Here is an 8,887-nt window from a genome sequence, read left to right on the forward strand (position 1 = left end):
TAAAAACTATGAAAAGATTTCTATGGTGGAAAACTTTCTATGTCTACTTCATGAAAAATGGTAAATTATTTTCTTTTGTTTTGTTTACCTAATGGGTAGATGACTTTACGAATTTATGTACCATAAATTATTTTGATCACTTTTTAGTACGTCCACATTGGGCAGAATAGAATTTCCTCCCACCCAACTCCTTATGCAATCGAATTTCTCCTTGTAAGAGAAAGAAAAGTAATTGGGTAGAGAAAAAGTACAAGGAAAGATGTAAGATAATAAATTTCTTGATATTTTGGTTTGTCCATGAGATATACAATTTATAGAAGCATGCTCGACCAATAGACAGATTAATAAAGGAGCAATACTTTGTTAATAGATTAATAAAGGAAAGATTTATTCTAATAATTAATGTGTTCTAATGCTAATTTGATTTGGTGTAGTCATGCTAAATAGTTCTCTTTTACCCTCGACAAACTCAATGAGAAGTCTCTAATGTTTAGATTGATTGCTAACTTGTTAAAACGCTGTCTAGATAATAACTTAGTGAAGATAACAATAATTGGATCATTTGTAGAAATAAGAGATAGATAATTGTTTAGTTGTGATACGTTCTCCAACAAAATGAAAATTAATTTTCACATGTTTTGTATGTACATGAAAGATTGGATTTTCTATAAGATATGTCGCTCCAATATTATTGCACCAAATTTTTGGTGTAGTATATAATGCAAGATGAAGTTAAGAAAGAAGTGATTGTGGTTAAATAATTTCAGACATTGTATTGGTTGTAGCTTTATATTAAGTCTTAGTGCTTGAATGATATACTATAAGTTATTTTTTCGAATTCCATAAGACAAGGTTTCGTCTAAAAAATATTGCATATCCACTAGTAGAGCGTCTATCTTCAGGAGACTTTGCCCAACCTACATCACTATAGGCATGTAAGTCTCGAAATGATTGACGAGATAAAAGAAGACTATGTAAAATAATACTTTTAAGATAATAAAGTATTTTTTCACACTTTAATTTTATTCAGTAGGAGTATGCATGAAATATCAAGTTGTGTGATAGTAATGTACCGTAAGACTCCAACATTGCTTCGATAAATATGTAGATCAAACATAGCTGGAGAGGATAAAGTTGTAAAGAAATTGTTTACAATAATTGGTATGGAGATCAGACGCTCTCCATCCATTTTAGCTCGTTGGAGAAAACCTTCATCATGTGGGATAACTTCAATAACGAGAAAAAATGAGCATTATCCAGATCTTGAACAGGAAATTATTGATTAAGAAGACTTAATAAAGTTGTGATGCCCTTTTAATCATTGTTGGTTATTAAAATGTCATCTACATAAATAAGGAAAAATATCCTGGATCCATCATTGTATTTGTGGAATAGAGAAGAGATCATCTTTGATTCAGAAAATCCTTGAGCTTGTAACTAGTTAGATAAACGATGAAACCATGCACGAGGAGCTTGCCGAAGACCATATATGGATTTCTTGAGTCGACAAACATGAGTTGAAAATTGTATATGGATGCACAACTACATAAATAATCCTTCTAGTGGTTGGAAATTATCCATAAATATAGTTTCCTTAAGATGAAATTGTAGTGGTCAGTTAATAAATCCTAAGTGGTTGCTCCATAAATACAGTTTCCTTATGATGACCATGAAGAAATGTATTAAAACGTCTAGTACATGTCAATTAGAACTAATAGCTACCGATAACAATAATCTCACATATGTAATTTTGATGACTAGGCTACAGGTGTCATTGTAGTCAATACTTTGTTGTTGACTAAACCTTTGGCTATAAGTTGAACTTTGTACCTTTCAAGAGAACCATTAACTTGATAGTTAAGTTGGAATACTCATTTAGAGCCCATAATATTCATAGAGGGAGTGCACGGAACTAGTCTCCATGTTCCGTTGTCAAGAAGTGCATCAAATTTTGTAGTCATTACACTACACCAATTTGGATCCTTGTTCACTTATGAAATATAAGTTGGTTTAACAAATTTTGAAGATACCACTTAAGCTTGTGGAAGAGGATCTTGGGTTGTCATGGGTAGACATCATGCATAGATGTCACTTAAAAGAAGTATGCATCGAGAAGCATCTTCATTAGAGTCATTTGCTAAAGAGTGTGAGGAAGTAGGTTGGGATTGTGAAGATACGATATGTGGCACATCTGACGAAGGAACTTGAGCATTTTCTTGATTGGATGATGTAGCGAAGGAATCAATAGCATAGGCCCTAGAGAGAAGTGGAAATGGAGTTAGACCTATAATACCATCGCTTTCGATATTAGCAACATTTCTAGTCAAAGGAGTCAAATATCTAAGGTCTGGTACAATGTTAGGTGGTATCAAGAAGGTGCTACTTATATCTGGAGGAGAGATTGAAGAAGGTGCTAAAAAAAGAGAACAGAGACTCATCAAAAGTAACATGCCATGAAATATATATCCGTCTAGTTAAAATATGCAAGCAATGATACCTATGGTGTAAATTGCTATAACCAAGGAAAACACATTGTAATCAATGCGAGTTAAATTTGTATTTAGAGTAAGGGCATAACCATAGATAACATAACAACAACCAAGTCTTTTCCCATTAGGTGGAGTTGGCTATATGGATCTTTTTACGTCATTGGGTTTTATCTCCTATTATATCATCATTTATACTTAAATAAATTTTATCTTATTTTATTGTTACTAACCAAGTCTTTTTTGTCTTCCTCTTTCTAATTTGATATGTGTATTTGTCATAGTTTCACATCGCCTAACTGGAGCATTTATTGGTCATCTAAGTACATGTCCATACCATCTTAAATGTGTCTAGAGTTTTTCCTCAATAGATGCAACTCTGACTTTCTCTCTAATGCTCTCATTTTTTATTCTGTTCATCCTCGTATATCCACACATTCACCTTAACATCCTCATCTCTGCAATTTTCATCTTTTGCTCATGTGCTCGAGTCATAGGCCAACATTCAGCATCATATAGCATAACAAGTCTAATCATTATTTTATAGAACTTCCCTTCAAATTTTAGAGGCACTTTATGATCACATAAAACACTCGACACTCCTCTATTTCAACCATCCTGCTTATATTCTAGGTAAGACATCTCTCTCAATCCCTCTATTATTTTGTAAAAATGATCCTAAATACTTAAGACACTCAATTCTAGACAACTCGTTATCTCCTATCTTAACAATTGTCTCATTACATCTAATATTGCTAAACTTAAATTTCATATATTCTGTCTTACTTTACTAAGTCTAAAACTTTTTACTTCTAGTATTTCTTGCCAAAATTCTAGTTTAGTATTTACTCCTTCATATATCTCATCTACCAAAACTATATAATCTGAAACAACATATCTTTGGTACTATGCCTTGAATATGTCTAGTGAGTTTGTCCATAAATAGTGTAAAAAGATAGAGATTTAGAGTTGATCATTGATTTAATCCTATCTTTATTGAAAATGCTTCAGTTAATCCGCTTAAAGTCTTCACTTTGGTTGTTACATCTTCATACATATCCTTAATTAGTTCAATATTATTGGTGTAATCAGCCTCTAGGGTTTCGATGTTTGACAATGTATCTAAGTGCGATCAGTTTGACTAAGGGTTGATCCAAACAGGACTTGATGTTTGGAAGTAAGTCTAGTCAGGACTAGATGACTAGTAAGGGTAAGTCCTAATCGAAGGTTAGGCAGGTGAAAAGTCTATGAGTGATTAGTCCTAATCGGATCAGCACGAATGGAGGCACCCTAGGTCATCAGAGGCGCCTCGAATGTAGTATAAAAGAGGGATTCAACCAGCTCTTTTTACATAACTTTCTACAAGTCTTCTAGCTCTCTCTACTGCACCGTCTCTCTGCTACCACTCTGCTACGACTCTACTACGACTAATTGCTATAGACATATTGACACCAAGCTTCGTTCTTCAACTACATTTTCATGTCAGTAAAATCAGTGTTTTTAATTAATTTTCTATTATTCTTGCATAAGAAAGTGTAGCTTGTTACACTTTCTTTTTTTGTAACCGAGGTTTGATTTTTAGTGGATTGCCTAATCGATACAGTCCAAGGGATCGTGGGCTTTAGAGTAGGAATGATCGAATGTTTCGAACCAAGTAAAATCAACTCACATACTTATTTTTCACTATGCTTTTATTACTTAATTTTTCCGTTGTATACTTAGTTTTTCGATAAATTTTTAAAACCGAAAAGAAAATCTTTAAAACAAGATTCTCCCCCCTCCTCGTGTGTTTAAATCCTACAAATATATATTATGCTAATACCTCTCTTTTCTAGAATTCTCTATATAATTTTTCTTGGGACTCTATCATAAGTTTTTTCTAAGTTCATGTGTAGATCTTGTTTTTACTCACGATACTTTTCAATTAGTTGCCTGAGAAGATGTATAACTTCTATTGTCGACCTTCCAGGTATGAAACCAAATTGATTTTCGGTAACTGTGGTTTCCTTATTTTTTTTCTATTACTCTTTTTCAAGGTTTTATGGTATGACTCATTAGTTTAATACTCCTATAATTTGCACAGTTTTATACGTCTCCCTTATTCTTATATAAGGGAACTACTTACTCGCCATTGGTCAGATATTTTTTTCGTTTTCAATATCATGTTAAATAATTTTGTAAGTCATTCAATACCTAGACACTTCTATACCTCTATCGAAATATCATCCGATCTAACAGCACTGTGCATCCCATTTAAAGCTTATTCTGTTTTTGAAGTTTGAATTCTACAATAAAAATTTAAATTTCTATACTCCTTTAACCTACTTAAATTACCTAAATTGAGTTAGTCACTTAAACTTTTATTAAAAAGTTGATGAAAATACTCTTTTATTTCTCTGTCATTTACTAGTACCCTATTACATTCATCTTTAATACATTTTATTTGGATAAGATATTTGATCTTCTTTCTCTCACTTTAGCTATTTTATAAATGTCTCTTTCCCCTTCTTTTGTATCCAATTTTCGATATAAAAAAAAAAAGGCAGCCCGGTGCACGAAGCTCCTGCCATGCGAGGTCCCGGGGAAGGATCCATTGTACGCAGCCTTACCCTGCTTTTTGCAAGAGGCTATTTCTAGGATTCGAACCCGTAACCTTTTGGTCACATGACAATGACTTTACCGTTGCAAGCTCCTTCCAATTTTCGATATAATCGTTCAAAAGTTTTATTCTTTGCTTCATTCACTACTTTCTTAGCCTCTTTTTTTCTAGTGTATATTTTTTAAAGTTTTCCTTATTTTTACAAATATATAATTCCTTATAAGCTGTTTCTAAACTTTTTCTCTTGTACTTTCTCATTTCACTACCAAGATTCCTTGATGGTATATATCCCTTTGACTCACCAAGTATACTCTTAGCTACTATTTTTAACTTTGATACTATCTTATATCCTGTCATATTAGAGCCACCGTATATTCTATCCTTTAACTTCCACCACTTAATTCTAAGAGTCATATATATTTTCCTTCTATTGATACTATATTTGAAGCTTAAATCCAACACTACTAACATATGTTGGGTAGTTAAGCTTTATCTAAGGATGACCTTGCAATCTTTATAAATCTTTCTATCCCTCTTCCTAACCTTAAGAAAGTCAATTTATGATTTATTATTCCTACTTTTGAGTTTGACCAAATGTTCTTCTGTTTTTTTAAACAATATATTAACTAATATAAGGTCATATACAATCGCAACATCTAATATAGTTTTCCCTTCGTTTCTCGTTCCAAATCCATACCCTCTATGTACCCTCACATATTCCTCATTTTTCACTCTGATATATCTATTTAGATTGTCTCCTATTAAAATCATTTCATTTAGCGGAATGTTTTGTAATACTTCATCTAGGTTATCCTAAAACCTTAATTTAGTAGCTTCATCTAATCCTACTTGAGATGCATATATGCTAATTACGTTCATAGTTTCTTTCACCACTACTATCTTGAGAGTAATAATTCTATCATCTTTTCTAACTACTCTTACAACTTCATCCTTTAATGAACTATCTACAACAACACCCACTCTATTTCTTGTTTTACTCTTTTCTTATACACCATAACTTAAAACCTGAGTTCTCTATTATCTTTGTCTTCTCGCCTACTTATTGTATCTCTTGTACACACAAAATACTAATTCTTCTCCCTATCATCACATCTACTACCTCCATTGATTTGTCGGTGAGGGTTCCTATGTTTCATGTTCCAAATCTTATACTATTAGTTTTCCTATAATATTTGTTCTTATCCAACCTATGGTGTAAGAACTCTTATTTATTTAACACGACATCCAAGTTCTCAGGAAGATATAGCAGTCTTTGCCGATATATTACAGTTGGACCCTGCAACATAAACTCTTATATATTTGACACTACACCTGAGTTTTGGAGATATAGCGGTCCTTGTCGAGACGTTATAGTCGGAACTTGCAATGCGATCCTTCTAAGGAACAACTGAGCATTCGCATAATAGTTTGATGGATTCATTCATTGAACATTTCCCTTAGTTTTAATGCTGGCAGGCAACCTAACACAACCTTCCTTTATCCGGACTTGGGATCGACCAAGACTGGTTCGTCATGGGCGAATTTTTAATGCTCGATGGCAACCTAACGTAACCACGGATAACATGCACAACTAAAAATTCAATTCGAAGGAAAGTGTAGTCAGAAGTATTAGTAAGTTTTTCTAAAGGACACTTATAATTGAACAATATGGTAGGAAGTCAATTTATTAGATATACTGTAGTATTAACGACTTTAACTATATATCTATGTTTTCTCTAGCCATTTTGCTTTGTAGTGTGAGGGTAAGAGACTCAATGAAAAATTTCACAAGAGACAAGATAGTGATGGAGAGTTTGATATTCGCCTCCCCAATCCAAATAAAGAGAGAGTATTTTACGATTAAAACAACGTTTAACTTGTTTTTGAAAATGATAGAATGTCTAATAAATCAGATTTCTTTCTCATATGATAAAACCAACTATATTTACTAAAATGGTCAATAAAGGTAACATAATATAAGAAGCCTTGGTTAGACAATATAGGTGCAGACCCCAAACATCATAATGAATTATTTCAAGTCGAAAATTAGAAATATAATTGGATGAAAAAAAAGGATAACTTATGGCTTTTAGGTTCTATGCAAGCTCTACATGAATAAGATGGGGAGAAGGTAAAGGAAGTACGTAAACCATACCTATTAATGATCGATTGAACAATGCGAAAAAAAGGATGACCAAGACGAGAATGTTAAACTGATTTGTTTGTGTGTTTACCAATAAAGTCTTTGATTAAAAAACTTTGAAGATAATAGAGGTTATTTTTTATTCTATCGTGAAACAAGGTAGTTTGTATCTAATCCTCTATCTTTTATAAAATAATGATGATGATGAAATTCAAAAGCGACATTATTATCAAGACAAAACGGACGTGTGGAGATCAAAATTTTAATAATAGATGGAACATAAAAGATGCTGCGCATGTGAAAAGTACGATTAGATAAATGAATGTATGTGTTTCCAAGATTAGTGATTTGCAAACTTTGGCCATCGTCTACATGCACTGTATCTGAGCTATAGTACATTACTTCTCATGTATGCTAAATTTTTACTATATATCCGTGTCAACCTGATATCTCATATCCATGACTTGAGATTAAGTCATTCATTGAACTACTGCTAGTCTCAATGCATTAATATTGTCCTTGTATATTAATATTTAACTAGGAATAGTTAAGAGTAGCGTTCTATATATGTATCTATAATATCCTACTATCAATTCAACCAATTGATATGTTATAGAATAGAACCTATTATCCTAGAACATTATTATACTTATTTATCCAACACTGAACTGAAGTAAATATAATAACCAACTTTGCCTTTTATTAATTAATAAAATATGATAAAAAATGTCCTTGTCAATCATCTCATAATTGGTACTAGGCTTAATACTAACAAAGTCTAATCAAGAAAGATGGATTAAAAAAAGTGGTATGCTGGTATGTGGGGCATATAAGGTCTCTATTAAGAGATATAAAAAATATTTGTATTGATGAAAAGGATTATAATATATCAAGCAAATTATACTAATTAATCCTTCAATTAATAATTTAAAAAATTGTGACATGCATATAATTAATATTTAAGGTGGTTATTATTTGTACAACAAATATTTAATTTCACTTGCAAATTGCATCCTAATCATAGCAAATCGCAAAAGTTGGTTTAGTGGTTTACAATCACAATAATTAGTTTTCTTTAGTAAATAAAAAAACATCAAAAAAATCCTCGTGAAGTTCTAAATGATCGAATGAACCTAACTAAAAATTCCCCCTTTACTACATGATGATCTACTTGGTTTGCTTAGGTGCTTGCCTAGCCACCTGGTCCACTTCAAACAACCTAAAGGGATTGCATCTTTAGGTAATGCATTCCTTGTCAAAAATGCCTAGGTGGCTGCTTATGTGGTAGCCTAGACTGCTTTACAGAATTCTGCAAGTAGACTAGTGAATTGAAGCCTCACTTTATCTAACCCAAGTCTGATAAGTTTGATTTGGGTTTTTTGTCATCAGCATAATTAACATGAAGTGAACTTCAAAGAGTCATCTGCTGATTACGAAGTTCTACCAATGGCTAAAGTTTAACCTATTAAAAACATAATTGAAGATCTGTCTTTTCGATCTATGGCTATGAATATTTATTTATTTATTTCTTAAAGAAATGGGTATGTATCATAGTTACCATCCTGAAATTTAGACCAACAGCTTAGACCATGAAAGCTTTGCTTGTGATCATGAATGGGTAGAATTATTAGAATTCTTAATATAGTTCTCAGATGAAAG

This window comes from Zingiber officinale, chromosome 2B (genome assembly GCF_018446385.1).
Source record: "Zingiber officinale cultivar Zhangliang chromosome 2B, Zo_v1.1, whole genome shotgun sequence".
NCBI classification, from domain to species: Eukaryota; Viridiplantae; Streptophyta; class Magnoliopsida; order Zingiberales; family Zingiberaceae; genus Zingiber; species Zingiber officinale.